The 23,683-nt window shown below is 47.1% G+C and overlaps 1 long non-coding RNA gene across 1 annotated transcript in view; it reads left to right on the top strand.

Annotated features, from left to right (window-relative positions):
* Positions 1-3,726: 3,726 nt before the first annotated feature.
* Positions 3,727-23,683, top strand: part of LOC143793779 (uncharacterized) — a 71,898-nt gene continuing 51,941 nt past the window's right edge. The window contains exon 1 of the long non-coding RNA XR_013220258.1: positions 3,727-3,767. This is a non-coding gene — a long non-coding RNA (uncharacterized LOC143793779). The remainder of the gene's footprint in view (positions 3,768-23,683) is intronic.

Below are 23,683 nucleotides of genomic sequence, written 5' to 3'. Positions count from 1 at the left end.
GAAATGTTAAGTAAAAAGAAATATAAAGTATTTAAATCAAGCAAACAGCAATACAGTAATTCCTCCCTTGCATACTCCCTGAATGCAAAGTCACTGAATCATAAGTCAAGCACTTCTGTTCACAATTTCACTCCGGTCACACTCAGCTCATTCACACTCACTAAAAAAGAATTAGTTTTTGTTTTCCCTCTAGCAGCATTGCACTCGCACTAACGTTATTAATTCAGTCAGTGCTCATCTGCGAGTTTTTCCTTAGCTGTAATCGGAGTGAGGAAAAAAAATTGCAGCATGCTGTGATTGACTGCGTATATTGCATGATATTCACCAATGCATGTCTTTTGGGCGAGAAAAATTCGCACAGCACACGGACCATGCATATGCCGCTCAATTTTTATATTATTACTTACATCTCAAAGGAAACCCAAAATTTCAACAGCCAAATACAGTAAATTCACAGCCAGAACTGTCAGGATAGAATTAAAGAATAGATATAGAGAATAAATTGACAGAACATAAAAATATATAGAATAGATAGATAGAATAGCAACATATCATTTAGAAATATAATGTAACAATACCCCTACATATAATAAACTTGCACCCTTTAGTGCCTTTCATGTGATTTTTTATGCAAATGTGAGAGAAGACTAAGGAGCATACTACACCAGTACAACTTTGATTTGATTTATTAAAAGAGATGAACAGTCAGCCTTTAGACTTGGATTACATGTGGTTAGAGAATATGGAGGACCCAATTCTAACACAAGCTGTGTTACTGGCTCTTCGAGCAATGGTGGTAGGGACACTATCAGTGGTAGTTATATTTTGAGCCAGGACATATCTCACACAGGGAATCAGGCAGAGAAGCAAGTAGCTCATTCTATTTGCCTAAGGCCGGGGTCACACTAGACCGTAATACGGACGAGTGCTATGCGATAAAAAATCACATAGCACTCGGCCCAATGTTAATCTATGGTGCAGCTCCCATCATCCGATATTTTCTCCACCGTGTTCAGGATCCGAGTGAAATCGCAGCATGCTGCGATTGTCAGTGTATCTCGGCCGAGACTCGTCAATGCAAGTCTATGGGTGCGAGAAAAAATCAAATTACACACGGACCATGCGTGTGCATTGCGAGAAATACGCAGCGGTGTTAGAGAAAAGCCGGTAATTCAATTGCCGGCTTTTCATTTCTCCTGCCTAAACCCGACATGATATGAGACATGGTTTACATACAGTAAACCATGTCATATCCCCCTTTTTTTTGCATATTCCACATTACTAATGTTAGTAGTGTGTATGTGCAAAATTTTGGCGCTGTAGCTATTAAATTTAAGGGATAAATCGCGGAAAAAATTGTCGTGGGCTCCCGCGCAATTTTCTCCGCCAGAGTGGTAAAGCCAGTGACTGACGGCAGATATTAATAGCCAGGAGAGGGTCCATGGTTATTGGCCCCCCCCCGTGGCTAAAAACATCTGCCCCCAGCCACCCCAGAAAAGGCACATCTGGAAGATGCGCCTATTCTGGCACTTGGCCACACTCTTCCCACTCCCGTGTAGCGGTGGGATATGGGATAATGAAGGGTTAATGCCACCTTGCTATTGTAAGGTGACATTAAGCCAGATTAATAATGGAGAGGCGTCAATTATGTCACCTATCCATTATTAATCCAATTGTCTGAAAGGGTTAAAAAACACACACACACATGATTAAAAAGTATTTTAATGAAATAAACACACAGGTTGTTTTAGTGTTTTAATGCTCTCTCAATCCATCCGGAAGACCCTCGCTTGGCAAAATAATAAACCCACAATATACATACCCTCTCTGATGAACTGTCACGTCCCACGAGGTAATCCATCTGAAGGGGTTAAAATATTTTACAGGCAGGAGCCCTGCTAATGCAGCTGTGCTCGTGTCTGTAAGCCCCGGCGAATGAAGGAAATGTAGGTCAATGACCTATAGTTACCTTCAGTCACGGTGAAGCGCCCCCTGGTGGATGTCCTCATGAACTGCAGCCTGGGAACTTTTTCCTTCATTACCCCATATCCCACCGCTACACGGGAGTGGGAAGAGAGTGGCCAAGTGCCAGAATAGGCGCATCTTCCAGATGTGCCTTTTCTGGGGTGGCTGGGGGCAGATGTTTGTAGCCAGGGGGGGCCAATAACCATGGACCCTCTCTAGGCTATTAATATCTGCCCTCAGTCACTGGCTTTACCACTCTGGCGGAGAAAATTGCGCGGGAGCCCACGCCAATTTTTTCCGCCATTTAACCTTTTATTTAACATGCTACAGCACCCACATTTTGCACATACACACTACTAACATTAGTAGTGTGGAATATGCAAAAAAAAAAGGGGATATGAGATGGTTTACTGTATGTAAACCATGTCTCATATCATGTCGGGTTTGGGAAGGAGAAATAAAAAGCCGGCAATTGAATTACCGGCTTTTCACAGATATCGCGCTGAATTAAATATAAATACAGAATATATATATATATGTGTCTCAATGACATATATATATATATATATATATATATATATATATATATATATATATACTGTCTATATGTTTTAACGAACACTTGAGCACATAAATCCATTAGATGTCGGTTTTGCAAGCCTGCGAGAAAATCTCGGCATACGGATGCCATACGGATGTTACACGGATGTCAAAAGGATCATTTGATGCGAGGAAATCGCATCCTCGCACTGCACACGGATCACTGTTTGGGAAACATTTGTGCGATTCTCGTCCGTGAAAAACGGACCGTTTTTTAAACGTTGTGTGTGTCCCCGGCCTAAGGGCTCATTTCCACTTGCGAGGAAAACGGACGAGTGCAATCCGATAAAAAATCGGATTGCACTCGGGCCAATGTTATTCAATAGGTGCCTTTTCATTTGCAATTTTTTTCTCAGCCGAAATCGGACTGAGAAAAAAATCGCAGCATGCTACGTATTGCTGCGATTCTCGGACGAGACTTGCCAATGCAAGTCAATGGGTGCGAGAAAAAAAACGCATGGAATACGGACCATCTGTATTCCGTCCGTTTTTTACGGATACCTTACCATTCTGTGGCATAAAACACTGTAAATGGTCCTGTAAATGACTGTAGAAAAATAGTTGCAGAGAAAAAAAACGGATTGCATACGGATGTCATACGGATGTAAAACGGATGGTGCGATTGAAAAATCGCATTGCACTCGCATAACACTTGTATGACAATCACATACGTTACATCCGTTTTTTCGGTCCAGATTACGGACCGTTTTTTTCTCTTGCAAGTGGAAATGAGCCCTAACAGAGGTAACTGTTAACCGCAACAAAGATGACAATGATGATGAATGTGTAGTGTACAAGACCTGGGAACTGAATAGGTCTGTCGAGGAGAAAATGTCATCAGAGGAGGAGTGCGATGGTCTCAGCAATACTGAGCATAGCAAATAAATCAGCTTTAAATCAGATTGGTTGTGGTGGCAGGGGCGTAACAACTGAAGTCACAGCTGTAACCGGGCCTGGAGTGCTTAGGAGCCCGCCCAGTCCAGCAAGCAAGTAGCCGGGAAACTCAGCAGACAAGTCACGCACCCTGCTGGCCATGCCCACAACAGCCAGCTTCTCCAGACTTCCAGTGATGTGAGGCGAGTGGGCATGTCCCTCGAGGACATGTGACCTAGGAGAAGGGCTGGGTGTGTCACTGAAGCTTGACTGAGATGGAGGGGAAACAACAAAGCCGAGGAGCCTGTAGTAGCTGTCACAAAATCCAGGTGAGGCGCGAAGGCAGCAGCAGGTGAGTCAAGTGCAGTCGCAGCTATAAAGTGCTGATATGCGGCCAGTGTGCTGCTTATACCTGTCATGCATGCATCTACCTCCACCCGCAGAGCCTCACACCACATATATATATGGCTGTTCTGTGTGCATAGGACCTGTGATGAGGTCACAGGAGGGGAGGAGTCAGGGGTCACATGATCAGGGACCTTAGTGTACGCAGGACTGTGCTGTGCTTGTTGTCATGGTGCTGGATGAGGGGAAGTTTATGTGTGGGGTCAGGAGGAGTTTACACTGGATGTAGCAGAGCCATGTGTATGAGGTGTGCGGAGTGGAGCCGTGTTTGTATGGGGTGTATGGAGCGGAGCCGCGTGTGTATTGGCTGTAAATTTCTCAGTCGGGAAGAATGGTACACGGCTGTGAGCAGAGCCCAGTATGTGTCACGTGCACTGTGGGGGAGTATTGGGTGTACTCGCCAGCATCAGAATGTGCAGTGTGCATGCTCCAGAGCCGAACAGTACACCCAATACACCCCCACACTGCACAGGACCGGAAATGATGCAGATGCACATCATACAAGGAAGAAACAGCACACAGATTTCAAATGCCAGGAGTGCACTTGGAATTGGAGCGAGGGAGGACATGAATGCCCAGAGTGTCCGCACTTCCGAAGACATCACCCTAATTAGCATAGGGACATGTTAGTTAGAAAATCATTTTTCTCAGCGATTACAGGGCAATATTAGGTCAGGCTGTATAACATTGCAACAAAACTATAGTGTGCAAAATGAATAGAGAAAATGTGAATTTGGGTGGGAAATATTTTGGCATGGGGGGCCCCATTTGAAAATTCGCAATGGGGCCCATAACTTTGTAGTTACTCCACTGTGTGGTCATACTGTACATGTGAGATAATTGTGTGTGAAAGTACTTTTTCCCATTGGCAACAGACAATTCCTTGGTAATCTGCAGGCTCTGCAAGAGGAAAATAAGCAGTGGACATCCCACGTCTTATTGACTAGGAACTACAGCTGTTTATTAGCATACGAAGTGACATCACCTTCTCTTTTGGGAAAATCAAGAGTCGACCAATCACAAAGCCGTGACGTCATCTAAGGCCCTGAACGCGCTCATTCTTAAGAAGAAAGGCTGCCGGAAAGAAGCCGAGGGTGAGTATATTCCTATTAGGTATATACTCACCCTCGTACGTGCCCTGCTTCTTTCCGGCAGCCTTCCTTCTTAAGAATGAGCGTGTTCAGGACCTTAGATGACGTCACTGCTTTGTGATTGGTCGCGGCGGCCCACGTGACCGCTCAGCGACCAATCACAAGCCGTGACGTAATTCTCATGGCCTAAATTCCTAGAATGAGGAATTTAGGACCTGAGAGAATTACGTCACGGCTTGTGATTGGTCGCTGAGCGGTCACGTGGGCCGCCGCGACCAATCACAAAGCTGTGACGTCATCTAAGGCCCTGACGCGCTCATTCTTAGGAACGGAAGATGCCGATTACTACCAGGGCTCGTCAGAGGGTGAGTATATCAATATTTTTTATTTTAATTCTTTATTTTACACTTAAATATGGATCCCAGGGCCTGAAGGAGAGTTTCCTCTCCTTCAGACCCTGGGAACCATAGTATCCCATTGCACTGCATTGGGTTTCGCGTTTCGGCCGACCCCGACTTTTTTATAGGATCGGCCGATTTCACTCGACCCGACTTTTGAGAAAGTCGGGTTTCGCGAAACCCGACCTGATCCTATAAAAATAAAAGTCGCTCAACCCTAGTGTCAAGGAATCAGGAAAATGCTCACACTTATCCGTTTGTGTGCAAAAAAGCCTGTCACCTGGCGTCAAGTTTTGGCGGTACAGTCACTTTTGTACCATCCTGTGGAGATGGCTACCTTTCAAGAATTGATGGTTCGGCACAGCTTCACCGGCAGATATCAAGTACCCATTTTGTCTTGCAGAAATAGATGCCATTTTTGTGTTCCCAAATATAAGAAAAGTTGGCAGCTCTCTAAACATATATTTGAGCTCCAAAAGGGTACTATATAGTAAAAACCTTGAGCAGCAACTATGAGCAAGGAGAATAGATGAGTTTCATGGCCCACTGGGTGAATGTTTTGAGAGCCAGCAATGCACCACTGCAACTAGGTCTGATTGTGAAGCCTCTGCGACTGGCAGCTACATTTGATTTCTCCGTTAGGCAGCAGGTGTCTGTTTTCTTCTACATCTCCTTTGAAACCTACTCAGCAGACATGACCCCATCCTTATCATCCACAGAACACAGTATTGATTCCCCATACTGACCTCATTGTTTTCACTTATGCAAGGTAAATTTCTCTGATCGCCCATGACGGCACCACGGAGAGAGGGGATCCGCCCACCAAGGACAGGAAACCTACGGATAAAAAAGGCGGTACCACTCTCCTGCATCAGTTGGTTTCCTGTCCTTGATGGGAGACCTACGGACTTACCAGTTCGACGTTGGAATTCCGGGGCCATCCAGTCCGATTCAAGGCAGCTGGGGTCCCTCTGCCTCGGCTAGGGTGGTGACCCGAAGCGCCACCGCTGGGAGCCAGGGGCGACAGGGTGTGCGGGGGAGGTGACAAGGAATCGCGGTCACCTCCCCAGGTAAGATGCAGCAGCAACAATCCAGGGGGGTCCCTCTGTGGTTGCGGGAGGTGTAGCGCGACCCTCCCTGAACAGGCATGAGTCTGCATGCTGCACCGCCATCGGGCGTGCAGAGGAACGCGCTACAAGGGCTGCATAGGACCGGGGGCGCCGGTCAGCAGCGCCATAAATGCTTCCCGGGCGCCATCTTGAAAGTCGGCGCATGCCCGGGATCCAGCTGGTCTCGCGGGAGCTCGAGCGGCGCGGTCTGCGCAGGCGCTGAGGGGCGCCGCTCGGGCGCTGGGCGCGGTCTGCGCAGGCGCTGACGGGGCACCGCTCGGGCGCTAGGAGCAATCTGCGCAGGCGCCGGCGGTGAGCGCCGAGCTAATAGACGGCGTTCGGCGCTCCTCCCCGTGGACTGCGCAGAAGCGGCGGGGGAGTTTAAATATAGGAATCCACATCCTCCCAGTGGCTCTGCTGTAATAAGCAAAAGAGCCTCATGAGTAGTAGTGCCGCAGCGTCAGCTCAGCATACGCAGACCAGCAGCAGTATGAGCGACCCAACATCACCTCAGCCCGAGTCACCTCCACCTGTATCATCGCCGCCGCAGCAGCAGCAGCAGCAAAAAAGGCGACAGCAGAAAGGGCACCAGGACACCAGCAAAGAACTCCAAAGGTCCCAGCACAGTAAGGAGTCCAGTACGGCGTCGGGGAAGAAGCCAGAGGCAGACAATCCCCAACCGGTATTTATGGGTCCTGGAGGTGGTAAGTGGATCTTCGTGAATGTCAGAGACAGTAAGATTGTTATTTGTCTCTTATAGGGGAGGAAAAGCGTATGTAAAACTAAGCACAAAAGTTGCGCCATCTGTAGAGAGGATCTTCCACCTACATGGGATAAGAGACTATGCAATACTTGCATTCAGCAAACTTTATCCGAAAACCTTCCTGGGTTTGCAACAGACCTTAAGAGCCTGATTAAAGAACAAGTAGAGGACACCTTCAGATCACTAAAAAGTGGAAAAAAAAGGAGAAAAACCAGACTCAGGTCCCCATCTCCCGTCTCAAAATCAGGAAGTGATAGTGAGAATTCAGTGTCCTTCAACTCCTCCACCTCATCTTCATCATCTACTTCGTCCTCGGGGGGACATAACTGTTTCCCTCTAGAGGATACTGATGGCCTCATAAAAGCCGTGAGAAGTACCATGGGTCTGGTAGACTCCCACCCTAAAAAATCGGTACAAGACATAATGTTTGGGGGCCTGGAACAAAAAAAGAGAAGAGCTTTCCCTCTTAACGAAGCAATAGCAGCCTTAATTAAGAAGGAATGGAAGAAGCCTATGAAAAAGACTCTTCTAACGCCTAAAAGAAAATACCCCTTTGAGGAGGAATCCTGCTCCTTTTGGGAGAAGGCCCCCAAATTAGATGTAGCAATCGCTAAGGCCTCAAAAAAATTTTCCCTCCCGTTCGAAGACATGGGGGTCCTAAAAGACCCCATGGACAAAAAGGCAGACGCCTTTCTCAAAGGTACCTGGGAGGCAGCGGGAGGAGGCCTGAAGCCGGCGGTAGCGGCAGCATGTACTTCACGCTCCCTGATGATTTGGCTGAACCAACTAGAGGGCCAATTAAAGGGGAAAAACTTCCCGGGACTCAATGCTAGACACACTACCTGTAATGAGAGGGGCCGCGGCTTTCCTAGCTGATGCCTCGGCCGACTCTATCAGGCTATCCGCCAGAGCAGCAGGGTTTGCTAATGCGGCCAGGCGCGCCCTCTGGCTTAAGAATTGGCCAGGCGACCTACAGACGAAAACAAAACTGTGCACTATCCCCTGTGAAGGAGAATTTCTGTTCGGTTCCACCCTGGATGACATCTTGGAAAAAGCGGGGGACAAGAAAAAATCCTTCCCTCCTCTGGGTCTCCCCTCTTATAGGAAGCCCTTTCGGAACAAGAGGTTTTTCCGTAAGAACACGGGGAGAAACCAGGGGAAATGGGAAGATAAAAAGAACAAAAATAAGGGGTTTATCTTTAATAAAAACCTCAATGACAACAAAAAACCTTCACAATGAAGGTTCGCCCCAGGTGGGGGGAAGGTTATCTCTCTTTCTCCCAGCCTGGGAAAAGATTACCTCAAGTCGATGGATACTAAACATCATAGAGTCGGGACTGAGATTAACATTCAAGAGGTACCCCCGTCCCTCTTTCAAGATAACACCCACAAGAACCTCGGCAGAGGAGCAGTTGACGTTAGAAAACGAGGTTGTCGGGTTAGTAAAAAAAGGAGTACTCCTGGAAGTCCCCCCTCAGGAAAGAGGGCAAGGGTACTATTCCCCTCTTTTCCTGAGGAAGAAGCCAGATGGTTCCTTCAGGACCATTATCAATTTAAAGAACCTAAACAACTATCTAGAGGTTCAAGCATTCAAGATGGAAACAGTAAAATCATCTATCAAGATGCTATTTCCTCAATGCTTCATGGTGGTCCTGGACCTAAAGGACGCATATTATCACGTCCCAATACACAAGGACCACCAAAAATTCCTCAGACTGGCAGTCCACATCCAGGGAGTCCTAAGTCACTTCCAGTTCTCAGCTCTACCATTTGGCTTAGCAATCGCCCCGAGAGTTTTCACAAAGTTGGTGGCGGAGGTAATGGCGCAACTCAGGGAAGAAAATACCCTGATCGTACCATATCTGGACGACTTCCTGGTGATAGGCTCCTCCCCGCAACATTGCAAGAGCCAACTAGACCTAGTGATTCATTCTCTAAAAAATCTAGGTTGGCTAATAAACCTACAGAAATCCAGACTGGTGCCTTCTCAGGTTCAGGAGTACCTAGGTCTCACTCTCGACTCCAAACAAATGGAATGTCAGCTCCCAGAGAGCAAAATACAAAAAATAAAAAGTTTAGCGTTAAGAGTACAATCTCTCCCCTCCATAACACTCCGTCAGGGCATGTCCCTATTAGGCTCTATGACCTCTTGCATCCCGGCGGTCCAGTGGGCCCAACTACATTCAAGAGATCTCCAATGGCAACTACTGTCAGAGCAAAACCTTCTAGGAGAACATTTAGACGAGCGGTTAACATTGTCTCCTCGCACCAATCACTCCCTAACTTGGTGGACATTGCAGAAAAATCTTTCCCAGGGAGTCCCATGGGTAATTCCGATCTCGAAGGTCCTAACTACGGATGCAAGCCCCTCAGGGTGGGGGGCTCATCTGGGCGACCTAGTAGCCCAGGGCATTTGGTCTCCGTCCCTTGCAAACAATTCCTCCAATATGAAGGAACTCCTGGCAGTGAAATTTGCCCTTCAGGAATTTCTGGGAGTCCTTCAATCTCACCATGTAAGGGTGATGTCGGACAATCAAGTAGTAGTATCCTACCTAAATCATCAAGGGGGTACCCGTTCCAAAAATCTAATGGAAGTGACCAGCTCAATCCTTCAGATAGCCGAGAGCAACCTTCTATCCCTGACAAGCCTACACATAAAGGGGGTAGACAATTACAAGGCAGACTTTCTAAGTCGTTCCAGCCTAAAACAGGGGGAATGGGAACTAAATCCAGTGATATTTACTCAGATCACAAAAAAATGTGGGGTTCCCAAAATAGATCTCTTCGCGAGCCATTTAAACAAAAAAGTAGCCTCCTTCTGCTCCCTATCTCCCTTGGGGAACCCAGTAGCTGTGGACGCTTTCCTGATTTCTTGGGGTCACCACCTGGTCTATGCCTTTCCTCCTCTCATCCTGATTCCAGCAGTGCTGAGGAAGATTCGGGAGGACGGGGCACTGGTCATCTTAATTGCCCCGTTCTGGCCGAAGAGACCTTGGTTCTTATGGATGAGGAAAATGTCAATATCCGACCCGTGGGTATTACCAGACCTTCAGGATCTGTTGTCGCAGGGCCCGGTTTGTCATCCGCAAGTCAAGAACTTGCACTTGACAGCCTGGCTCTTGAGAGGAAGATATTAGAAAACAGAGGGTTCTCTTCAGGTGTAATCTCAACTCTGTTAAAAAGTAGGAAGCCGGTTACAACAAGACAGTACGGCAAAATATGGAAAAAGTTTTTATCTTCTTCAGGTGCAAAAATAGGGAAAGAGATTCCCCTTAATTCCATATTAGAGTTCCTACAAAAAGGTTTGGAGATGGGTTTAGCCACCAGTACCCTAAAAGTTCATGTGGCAGCATTGGGAGCATTATTCAATTTTGACTTAGCTTCAAATAGGTGGGTCTCTAGGTTCATCAGAGCAGCAGGAAGATCGAGGCCTCTGCCAGTGAAAGTGGTTCCACAATGGGACTTAAACTTGGTCCTTAAAGCCCTGACTAGTCCACCATTTGAACCATTACACAAAACTTCAATAAAAAACTTGTCTCTCAAAACCGCTCTGTTAGTCGCCCTCACTTCTGCCCGTAGGGTCAGCGACTTGCAGGCTCTATCAGTTAATGCCCCCTACACACAAATTTTAGAGGATAGGGTCATTTTAAAAACAGACCCAGCATATCTCCCGAAAGTGGCTTCAAAATTTCACAGGTCTCAAGAGATATCTCTCCCCTCCTTCTGTCCCAACCCTACAAATAAGGAGGAACAAACATTACATACTCTGGATGTAAGAAGGTGTCTCTTACAATACCTAGAAGCCACTAGAGAGAGTAGGGAGGATTCCTCTCTGTTTGTGTGTTTCCAGGGTCCCCGGAAGGGGAAAAAAGCTTCTAAGGCCACCATAGCAAGATGGATCACGTACGCCATCAGTCTTTCATACTCGGCAAGTGGGATGTCCGTTCCCGGGGAGGTTAAGGCTCACTCGACAAGGGCAGTGGCGACTTCCTGGGCGGAGAAGGCCGGAGCTTCTATAGACCAGATATGTAGAGCTGCTACCTGGTCCTCACCATCCACATTCTATAGGCACTATAGATTGGACCTAATCTCTTCCTCAGATCTTACCTTCGGTAAAAGGGTTCTGGAAGCAGTGGTCCCTCCCTGAATGTACTATCTATGCAATTCTCTCCGTGGTGCCGTCATGGGCGATCAGAGAAAAATATAGTTCTTACCGATAACGGTATTTCTCTGAGCCCATGACGGCACCCGTACATTCCCTCCCTTCACTTATGGGTGTGCACATTTAAAAAGTGCCATAGTCTATTTATAGTCTACTTTTAGTTAAAGTCACGCGGTATCTTATTAGGCTAAAGAGTTAAAAATTACAAATGCCTTAGTAGTCTCCCATCATTCTCTATGTAAACAAACTGATGCAGGAGAGTGGTACCGCCTTTTTTATCCGTAGGTTTCATGTCCTTGGTGGGCGGATCCCCTCTCTCCGTGGTGCCGTCATGGGCTCAGAGAAATACCGTTATCGGTAAGAACTATATTTTTCTGCCATATGGTACAGCTCGCAAACACGGAGGACAAAATGTCACAGAATAAACAGGTTGCTGCTGTACATCAATTGGCCTTCCTCACACTGGCTGGCTACTCATGAAGTGCAGCTGTGAATTTTCTTAAAGGGCCACTGTCACCCCCCTCCAGCCGTTATAAACTAAAAGAGCCACCTTGTGCAGCAGTAATGCTGCATTCTAACAAGGTGGCTCTTTTAGTTTTAGGTTCAAGTATACCCCAAATAAAGCGTTTTTATACTTAGCCACAATTTCTGTCTCTAGCCAGGGAGGCGGGTTCTCACTCCCCAGCTTGGCCATCTCCTCTGCCGTCACTCCAATCTTCCTGCGCTTTCGGCGCCGCCCTCTCAGCGCTGTTATCATTTCAAAACCGGCGCCTGCGCTGTGTACTGGTGTCCTGCGCAGACGCAGTAAGCTCTGGCCATCTGATGTCCCAGCCAGGCTTGCACACTGCGCCTGCGCGGGCATTGCGGCCAGCCACCTTTGGAATCCCTGGAAAACGTCTTCTTATCAGTATATATTTGTTTCACCTATACAGAATATTCCGTGTAGTGGCTGATACCAGAGAACAAAAGACATCCACAGAACACCAGGATGGATCTGCTGCACAGCAAATAGCTGTAGGACCTGCGATGACGTCACTGCCATGTGATTGCCCTAATCACATGGCAGTGACGTCATCGCAGGTCCTACAGCTATTTGCTGTGCAGCAGATCCATCCTGGTGTTCTGTGGATGTCTTTTGTTCTCTGGTATCAGCCACTACACGGAATATTCTGTATAGGTGGAACCTTTGGAATCCCCGCCCCACACTGTGCATAATGCATAACACAGTGCGGGGCGGGGATTCCAAAGGTGGCTGGCCGCAATGCCCGCGCAGGCGCAGTGTGCAAGCCTGGCTGGGACATCAGATGGCCAGAGCTTACTGTGTCTGCGCAGGACACAAGTACACAGTGCAGGCGCCGGTTTTGAAACGATAACATCACTGAGGGGGCGGCGCCGAAAGCGCAGGAAGATTGGAGTGACGGCAGAGGAGCTGGCCAAGCTGGGGAGTGAGGACCCGCCTACCTGGCTAGAGACAGGAATTGTGGCTAAGTATAAAAACGCTTTATTTGGGGTATACTTGAACCTAAAACTAAAAGAGCCACCTTGTTAGAATGCAGCATTACTGCTGCACAAGGTGGCTCTTTTAGTTTATAATGGCTGGAGGGGGGTGACAGTGGCCCTTTAAACAACAAACCAAGAACATTCTGACTGCCTTATGGTTATGTAAAATGACTGACACTCGTTGCATGGCACATGTTTTAAATTTAATTCTTCAACATTTCTTTCAGAAATATACCCACTTGAGGAAGGTGGTGGCAATGACAAGGAAAGTGCTAATTTTAACTGTTCTTACTTGGCAAATTGCACCCTCTTTAGCTTTGCAAAAAGAGACTGGTGTGCCAAAACAATGTCTGGTTTGTGATGTCGTAATCTGGTAAAATTCAATGCTGCATACTTTTGAGTGTTTGTATGAGCAGTTTAAAGCTGTGATGGACTATATCATGCAGCAGCCAAACTTGAGCATGGATTACTTCTAAACATGCTAGTAGCAGCTGATGAGGTATATATGTTGCTTATTGAAGTACTTTGAAGTGGTGACAAAATTTGTTAGTAGGCAGCAAGTGTGGAATTAATTACATCATCTCCCTCATATTTTTCCTGGACAAAAAAAATTCTGCAGACTGCAAGAGTAAGTGGAGGCAGAAAATAAATCTGCACATATTCATCATAACCCTGTGTCTATTGGGGATCCTCAATGTCCATGTTACATGCTGAAGGACTCATAGGAGGGATTGAAAATAGAGGAGTAGGAAAAGAAGGAGCTGCAACAGGTGGATATAAGGGGGACATAAAGTTGATGTAGGCAAGGTACATGAATGACAGAGTGAAAATGAATACAATGTTGCATATGACAACCAACTGTTGCAGTAGAATGATAGAATAATGAACAAACTGGGCACTTGGTCATGTTGGCATGTATAGCAGGCTGTATGCTGGAATTCTTGTGGGATGGTAGGTATATTGTTTCAATCAAGCAAAAGGATGACTATCTGATTGCCATGCTTTTAGACCTTCACTAAAAAAAGCTAAATAATTTAATTATTTTTGGCTTCCAAAAAATGATTTATTTTTCGGAGAAGTTGCTCTGCTGTTAGGTGTCGAGTTCCCACCTCTGCACAGGGGGAATCTCGAGCCATCTCCGCTGCTGTCTCCCATTCTTCTCCAGCCGCAGTGGAGTCTGCTCAGCGGAGACGTCGGTCCCAGCGTCTTGCTCAGTCTCACTCTGTGCATAGGGTTACTGCTGCTTTTCCAGCTTCTGCCATTGAAGTCAGTGCTGGGCAGCGGCGAGCAGACGCTTTTGGGACTAAGTCCTGCTTTTCCCCTTCTGAGCATGCCCAGGGCAAGATCTCCCAGTGGAGATCGAAGGTCACATGCTCATATACTGCAGCAGATCCCATTGGTCCTCCAGGAAGGTCCTGAAGGTGCTCAACTTCTGTGGCGGCTTCCTATTGGTCCTTCTGGGAAGGTCCTGTACATGCTGCAGCTATAAAAGGTTCGCATGACCGCACGGCCAAGTGCTAGTGTACATTTGTATACGTGTGTGTGTTGATGAGTGCAAGTCGTTCTTAAATATCCCCTCCCTTGTGTATGACTGCTCGTGAAAGGTGGATGCTTGCTGTCTAGCGCCCAACTAAGCTGTCAACATAAAGACACATGGTACAGCGTCTATTGCTGTAGCCGCCAGTGCGGCGCCGTGCGCTTATAGAGCGCTTTCCTATCCCAAGTCTGGGTGGTTAGTGGCGTCCGCCAAAGCGGCACAGCACACACTCTTGTGCTTTAAGTTATATTTTTCTGTTACTTTGACACCCCAGTTGCAGTGTCGAGCACAAGTGGTCTGAACGTACTCTAATCCTGTGCCTTGGGATAGAGTCCTGAGACTCCTTGCTTGCGCTCTTGGTGCGGTACCACGGCCCTGTGACGCAACAGGGTTTGCTTCCTTCGCACAGGGTGAAGTTAACCCGTGTGTGTATCCACACTGTACCACCATATAGTCCGTCATTACTCAGCAGCAGGTTCCATCTCTGCCCAGTGGACCCCGGGCTGCGAACGCACCTTATACCATCTCTCTTATAATTTGGTGCGTTCCGCTAGCCCTAACATCTGCTCTGTGATGAAAATTAATTTTGATACTTAATGTTTACATGAACTTTTTAGCTTCATTGCAAAGAATATGTGTATTATTGTATTCACTTTATGTCTGAAAACCCAAGGCTGCTGGGAGAAATACAGTTCATTTTCAGTACAGCAGCCACATGCCATTAGAATGCTATTATTAACATACACATTAACCCCATATCTGAAGGACAATATGGACATTTCCAGATAGGATATTCTTTACACACAGACTTCTTGATAAATGGGCTTCTGTCCTCATAGCTTAAAATAAATAGATTTTCCATCTCCCTATTTTCATGAATCATCTTTGTCAACTTGCCAACACATCTTTGACATGCCACCTCATTCTTAATCCTGCTCCCAGCATTCTTACCAGTTAATCAGAGAAAGAAAGATGCGCTACTAATGTCACATCAAATCAATAATAGTCTTTTCCAAAGGAAGCGGTATCTATCCACATTCTATATAATTATCAAGAATAATAGTGTCCAAATTGCCACTTAGATATACAGTGGGTACAGAAAGTATTCAGGCCCCTTTAAATTTTTCACTCTTTGTTTCATTGCAGCCATTTGGTAAAATCAAAACAGTTAATTTTTTTTTCTCATTAATATACACTCTGCACTCCATCTTGACTGAAAAAAAAACAGAAATATAAAAATGTTTGCAAATTTATTAACAAACAAAAACTGAAATATCACATGGTCATAAGTATTCAGACCCATAGAATCATAGAATGATTGCTCAGTATTGAGTAGAAGCAACCTTTTGAGCTAGTAAAGCCATGAGTCTTCTTGGGAATGATGCAACAAGTTTTTCACACCTGCATTTGGGGATCCTCTGCCATTCTTCCTTACAGATCCTCTCCAGTTCCGTCAGGTTGGATGGTGGACAGCCATTTTCAGGTCTCTCCAGAGATGCTCAATTGGGTTTAGGTCAGGGCTCTGGCTGGGCCAGTCAAGAACTGTCACAGAGTTGTTCTGAAGCCACTCCTTTGTTATTTTAGCTGTGTGCTTAGGGTCACTGTCTTGTTGAAAGATGAACCTTCGGCCAAGTCTGAGGTCCAGAGCACTCTGGAAGTGGTTTTCATCCAGGATATCTCTGTACTTGGCCGGAATTCGTGTTTCCTTCAATGACAACCAGTCATCCTGTCCCTGCAGCTGAAAAACACCCTCATAGCATGATGCTGCCACCATCATGTTGCACTGTTTTGATTGTATTGGGCAGGTAATGAGCAGTGCCTGGTTTTCTCCATACATGCCGCTTAGAATTATCACCAAAAAGGTGTATCTTTATCTCATCAGACCAGAGAATCTTATTTCTCATAGTCTAGGAGTCCTTCATGTGTTTTTAGCAAACTCTATGCAGGCTTCCATTGGGTCACTCTGCCATAAAGGCCCAAATGGTGGAGGGCTGAAGTGATAGTTGACTTTGTGGAACTTTCTTCCATCTCCCTACTGCATCTCTGGAGCTCAGCCACAGTGATCTTGGGGTTCTTCTTTACCTCTCTCACCAAGACTCTTCTCCCAAGATTCCTCAGTTTGACTGGATGGCTAAGTCTAGGAAGACTTCTGGTGGTCCCAAACTTCTTCCATTTAAGGATTATGGAGGCCACTGTGCTCTTAGGAACCTTAAGTACTGCAGAAATTCTTTTGTAACCTTGGCCAGATCTGTGCCTTGCCACAATTCTGTCTCTGAGCTCCTTGGCCAGTTCCTTTGACCTCATGATTCTTATTTGGTCTGACATGCACTGTGAGCTGTGAGGTCTTATATAGACAGGTGTGTGCCTTTACAAATCAAGGCCTATCAGTTTAATAAACACAGCTGACTCCAATGAAGGAGTAGAACCATCTCAAGGAGGATCACAAGGAAATGGACAGCTTGTGACTTAAAACCCCTTCCCGACCCATGACGCCTATGCGGCGTCATGAAATGATCGCATCCCTGCAGATCGGGTGAAAGGGTTAATTCCTATTTTACCCGATCTGCAGGGAGAGGGGGAGTTGTACTTCAGCCTAGGGGGGGTGGCTTTGCCCCCACGTGGCTACGATCGCTCTGATTGGCTGTTGAAAGTGCAACAGCCAATCAGAGCAATTTGCAATATTTCACCTATGAAAATGGTGAAATATTGCAATCCAGCCATGGCCGATGCTGCAATAGCATCTGCCATGGCTGGAAATCATGTTCTGGCCCCCCCCCACCGCCCCCGATCTCCTCCCCAGTCCTCCGTTCTGTCCGGTACCCCCCTCCGTCCCCCTGTTCGCTCCCCCGTGCTCCTGTCCGCTCCCCCGTGCTCCTGTCTGCTCCCCCCGTCCTCCGATCCCCCCCCCCTAGGTTCTACCACAGCGATCAAAATAAAAAAATAATAAATAACCCCCCCCTTTATCACCCCCATAGGTAGGGACAATAATAAAATAAAGAAAATTTTTTTTTTTTTTTCCACTAGGGTTAGGGTTAGAACTAGGGTTAGAACTAGGGGTAGGGTTAAGGGTAGGGTTAGGGTTACGGGTAGGGTTAGGGTTAGGGTTATGGCATGTGCGCACAGAGCGAATCGGCCGCGGATCCGCAGCGGATCGGCCGCGGATCCGCCGCGGATCGGCCGCGGATCCGCAGCGGATCGGCCGCGGATCCGCAGCGGATCGGCCGCGGATCCGCAGCGGATCGGCAGCGGATCAGCAGCGGATCCGCAGCGGATCCGCAGCGGCTCGGCAGCGGCTCGGCAGCGGATCGGCAGCGGATCGGCCGCGGATCGGCAGCGGATCGGCAGCGGATCGGCCGCGGATCGGCAGCGGATCGGCAGCGGATCGGCCGCGGATCCGCCGCGGATCCGCAGCGGATCGGCCGCGGATCCGCAGCGGATTGGCCGCGGATTGTCAGCGGATTGTCAGCGGATTGGCCGCGGATCCGCAGCGGATTGGCCGCTGCGAATTCGAAGCAGTTTTCCATCAGGTTTACAGTACCATGTACACCTAAGGAAAACCAAATCCGCTGTGCCCATGGTGCGGAAAATTCCGTGCAGAAACGCTGCATTGTATTTTCCGCAGCATGTCAATTCTTTGTGCGGATTCCGCAGCGTTTTACACCTGTTCCTCAATAGGAATCCGCAGGTGAAATCCGCACAAAAAAACACTGGAAATCTGCTGTAAATCCGCAGGCAAAACGCAGTGCCTTTTACCTGCAGATTTTTCAAAAATCGTGCGGAAAAATCTCACACGAATCCGCAACGTGGGCACATAGCCTTAGGGTTAGGGTTGGAATTAGAGTTAGGGTTGGAATTAGGGCTAGGGTTTGAAATAGGGTTAAGATTAGGCTTGTGGTTAGGGTTACGGATAGGGTTAGGGGTGTGTTGGGGTTACAGTTGTGGTTAGGGTTGGGATTAGGGTTACGGTTGGGATTAGGGTTAGGATTAGGGTTGGAATTAGGGTTACGGTTGTGTTGCGGTTAGGGTTGTGGTTAGGGGTGTGTTGGGGTTAGGGTTGTGATTAGGGTTATGGCTACAGTTGGGATTAGGATTAGGGGTGTGTTGGGGTTAGTGTTGAAGTTAGAATTGAGGGGTTTCCACTGTTTAGGCACATCAGGGGTCTCCAAACGCAACATGGCGCCACCATTGATTCCAGCCAAACTTGCGTTCAAAAAGTCAAATGGTGCTCCCGCCCTTCCAAGCCCCGACGTGCGCCCAAACAGTGGTTTACCCCCACATTTGGGGTACCAGCGTACTCAGGACAAACTGGGCAACAACTGTTGGGGTCCAATTTCTCCTGTTACCCTTGCAAAAATAAAAAATTACTTGCTAAAACATAATTTTTGAGGAAAGAACAATTATTTTTTATTTTCACGGCTCTGCGTTATAAACTTCTGTGAAGCACTTGGGGGTTGAAAGTGCTCACCACACATCTAGATAAGTTCCTTCGGGGGTCTAGTTTCCAAAATGGGGTCACTTGTGGGGTGTTTCTACTGTTTAGGTACATCAGGGGCTCTGCAAATGCAATGTGACGCCCGCAGACCATTCCATCAAAGTCTGCATTTCAAATGTCACTACTTCCCTTCCGAGCCCTGACGTGTGCCCAAACAGTGGTTTACCCCCACATATGGGGTATCAGCGTACTCACAACAAACTGGGCAACAAATATTGGGGTCCAAATTCTCCTGTTACCCTTGTGAAAATAAAAAATTGCTTGCTAAAACATCTTTTTTGAGGAAAGAAAAATGATTTTTTATTTTCACGGCTCTGCGTTGTAAACTTCTGTGAAGCACTTGGGGGTTGAACGTGCTCACCACACATCTAGATAAGTTCCTTGGGGGGTCTAGTTTCCAAAATGGGGTCACTTGTGGGGGGTTTCTACTGTTTAGGCATATCAGAGGCTCTGCAAACGCAACCTGACGCCCGCAGAGCATTCCATCAAAGTCTGCATTTCAAAACGTCACTACTTCCCTTCCGAACCCCGACGTGTGCCAAAACAGTGGTTTACCCCCACATATGGGGTATCAGCGTACTCAGGAGAAACTGGACAACAACTTTTGGGGTCCAATTTCTCCTGTTACCCTTGGGAAAATAAAAAATTGTGGGCTAAAAAATCATTTTTGAGAAAAGAAAAATTATTTTTTATTTTCATGGCTCTGCGTTATAAACTTCTGTGAAGCACTTGGGGGTTCAAAGTGCTCACCACACATCTAGATTAGTTCCTTGGGAGGTCTAGTTTCCAAAATGGGGTCACTTGTGCGGGAGCTCCAATGTTTAGGCACACAGGGGCTCTCCAAACGCGACATGGTGTCCGCTAATGATTGGAGCTAATTTTCCATTCAAAAAGCCAAATGGCGTGCCTTCCCTTCCGAGCCCTGCCGTGCGCCCAAACAGTGGTTTACCCCCACATATGGGGTATCATCGTACTCAGAACAAACTGGACAAAAACATTTGGGGTCCAATTTCTCCTATTACCCTTGGGAAAATAAAAAATTACTTGCTAAAACATAATTTTTGAGGAAAGAACAATTATTTTTTATTTTCACGGCTCTGCGTTATAAACTTCTGTGAAGCACTTGGGGGTTGAAAGTGCTCACCACACATCTAGATAAGTTCCTTCGGGGGTCTAGTTTCCAAAATGGGGTCACTTGTGGGGTGTTTCTACTGTTTAGGTACATCAGGGGCTCTGCAAATGCAATGTGACGCCCGCAGACCATTCCATCAAAGTCTGCATTTCAAATGTCACTACTTCCCTTCCGAGCCCTGACGTGTGCCCAAACAGTGGTTTACCCCCACATATGGGGTATCAGCGTACTCACAACAAACTGGGCAACAAATATTGGGGTCCAAATTCTCCTGTTACCCTTGTGAAAATAAAAAATTGCTTGCTAAAACATCTTTTTTGAGGAAAGAAAAATGATTTTTTATTTTCACGGCTCTGCGTTGTAAACGTGGGGTCACTTGTGCGGGAGCTCCAATGTTTAGGCACACAGGGGCTCTCCAAACGCGACATGGTGTCCGCTAATGATTGGAGCTAATTTTCCATTCAAAAAGCCAAATGGCGTGCCTTCCCTTCCGAGCCCTGCCGTGCGCCCAAACAGTGGTTTACCCCCACATATGGGGTATCATCGTACTCAGGACAAACTGGACAACAACATTTGGGGTCCAATTTCTCCTATTACCCTTGGGAAAATAAAAAATTCTGGGCTAAAAATCATTTTTGAGGAAAGAAAAATTATTTTTTTATTTTCACGGCTCTGCGTTATAAACTTCTGTGAAGCACCTGGGGGTTATAAGTGCTCACTATGCATCTAGATAAGTTCCTTGGGGGGTCTAGTTTCCAAAATGGGGTCACTTGTAGGGGAGCTCCAATGTTTAGGCACACAGGGGCTCTCCAAACGCGACATGGTGTCCGCTAACGATTGGAGCTAATTTTCCATTCAAAAAGTCAAATGGCACGCCTCCCCTTCCGAGCCTTGCCGTGCACCCAAACAGTGGTTTACCCCCACATATGAGGTATCAGCATACTCAGGAGAAATTGCCCAACAAATTTTAGGATCCATTTTATCCTGTTGCCCATGTGAAAATGAAAGAATTGAGGCTAAAATAAATTTTGTGTGAAAAAAAAGTACTTTTTCATTTTTGCGGATCAATTTGTGAAGCACCTGGGGGTTTAAAGTGCTCACTATGCCTCTAGATGAGTTCCTTGGGGGGTCTTGTTTCCAAAATGGGGTCACTTGTGGAGGAGCTCCAATGTTTAGGCACACAGGGGCTTTCCAAACGCGACATGGTGTCCGCTAACGATGGAGATAATTTTTCATTCAAAAAGTCAAATGGCGCTCCTTCCCTTCCGAGCCTTACCATGTGCCCAAACAGTGGTTTACCCCCACATGTGAGGTATTGGTGTACTCAGGAGAAATTGCCCAACAAAATTTAGGATCCATTTTATCCTGTTGCCCATGTGAAAATGAAAAAATTGAGGCTAAAATATTTTTTTTGTGAAAAAAAAGTACTTTTTCATTTTTACGGATCAATTTGTGAAGCACCTGGGGGTTTAAAGTGCTCACTATGCTTCTAGATAAGTTCCTTGGGGGGTCTAGTTTCCAAAATGTGGTCACTTGTGGGGGAGCTCCAATGTTTAGGCACACGGGGGCTCTCCAAACGCGACATGGTGTCCGCTAAAGATTGGAGCCAATTTTTCATTCAAAAAGTCAAATGGCGCTCCTTCCCTTCCGAGCCCTGCCGTGTGCCCAAACAGTGGTTTACCCCCACATATGAGGTATCAGCGTACTCAGGACAAATTGGACAACAACGTTCGTGGTCCAGTTTCTCCTTTTACCCTTGGGAAAATAAAAAATTGTTGCTAAAAGATCATTTTTGTGACTAAAAAGTTAAATGTTCATTTTTTACTTCCATGTTGCTTCTGCTGCTGTGAAACACCTGAAGGGTTAATAAACTTCTTGAATGTGGTTTTGAGCACCTTGAGGGGTGCAGTTTTTAGAATGGTGTCACTTTTGGGTATTTTCAGCCATATAGAACCCTCAAACTGACTTCAAATGTGAGGTGGTCCCTAAAAAAAATGGTTTTGTAAATTTTGTTGTAAAAATGAGAAATCACTGGTCAAATTTTAACCCTTATAACTTCCTAGCAAAAAAAAAATTTGTTTCCAAAATTGTGCTGATGTAAAGTAGACATGTGGGAAATGTTATTTATTAACTATTTTGTGTCACATAACTCTCTGGTTTAACAGAATAAAAATTCAAAATGTGAAAATTGCGAAATTTTCACAATTTTGGCCAAATTTCCGTTTTTTTCACAAATAAACTCAGAAATTATCGACCTAAATTTACCACTAACATGAAGCCCAATATGTCACGAAAAAACAATCTCAGAATCGCTAGGATCCGTTGAAGCGTTCCTGAGTTATTACCTCATAAAGGGACACTGGTCAGAATTGCAAAAAACGGCAAGGTCATGAAGGGGTTAACCCCTTCCCGACCCATGACGCCACATAGGCGTCATGAAAACCCGTGCCAATCCGACCCATGACGCCTATGTGGCGTCATGGAATGATCGCGTCCCTGCAGATCGGGTGAAGGGGTTAACTCCTATTTTACCTGATCTGCAGGGAGAGGGGGAGTGGTACTTCAGCCCAGGGGGGGTGGCTTCACCCCCCCGTGGCTACGATCGCTCTGATTGGCTGTTGAAAGTGAAACTGCCAATCAGAGCGATTTGTAATATTTCACCTAAAAAACTGGTGAAATATTACAATCCAGCCATGGCCGATGCTGCAATATCATCGGCCATGGCTGGAAACACTAATGTGACCCCCCCCCACCCCACCGATCGCCCCCCCAGTGCTCCGTTATAGGGTCCGGTCCCCTCCGTCCGCCTGCCGGCTCCCCCGTCCTGCTGTCCGCTCCCCCGTCCTCCTGCCCGCTCCCCCCCTGCTCCTATGTCACCCCCCCGTGCTCCGACGCCCCCCCCGTGCCCCGATCTCCCCCCCCTTATACTTACCGAGGCTCCCGGTCCCCGTCCGCCTCCATCATGGGCGCCGCCATCTTCCAAAATGGCGGGCGCATGCTCAGTGCGCCCGCCGGCCGGCAGATTCATTAGAGGTACATTTTGATCGCTGTGGTAGGTTCTATCACAGCGATCAAAATAAAAAAATAATAAATAAACCCCCCCCTTTATCACCCCCATAGGTAGGGACAATAATAAAATAAAGAAAATATTTTTTTTTCTTTTTCCACTAGGGTTAGGGTTAGAACTAGGGTTAGAACTAGGGGTAGGGTTAGGGGTAGGGTTAGGGTTACGGGTAGGGTTAGGGTTAGGGGTAGGGTTATGGCATGTGCACACAGAGCGGATCGGCCGCGGATCCGCAGCGGATCCGCAGCGGATCGGCAGCGGATCGGCAGCGGATCCGCCGCGGATCGGCCGCGGATCCGCAGCGGATCGGCCGCGGATCCGCAGCGGATCCGCAGCGGATCCGCAGCGGATCCGCAGCGGATCGGCAGCGGATCCGCAGCGGATCCGCAGCGGATCGGCAGCGGATCCGCAGCGGATTGGCAGCGGATCCGCAGCGGATCCGCAGCGGATCGGCCGCGGATCCGCAGCGGATCCGCAGCGGATTGGCCGCGGATTGGCAGCGGATTGGCCGCGGATCCGCAGCGGATTGGCCGCTGCGAATTCGAAGCAGTTTTCCATCAGGTTTACGGTACCATGTACACCTAAGGAAAAC

This window comes from Ranitomeya variabilis, chromosome 1 (assembly GCF_051348905.1).
Source record: "Ranitomeya variabilis isolate aRanVar5 chromosome 1, aRanVar5.hap1, whole genome shotgun sequence".
Classification (NCBI taxonomy): Eukaryota; Metazoa; Chordata; class Amphibia; order Anura; family Dendrobatidae; genus Ranitomeya; species Ranitomeya variabilis.
This window is presented reverse-complemented; position numbering and strand designations above follow the sequence as displayed.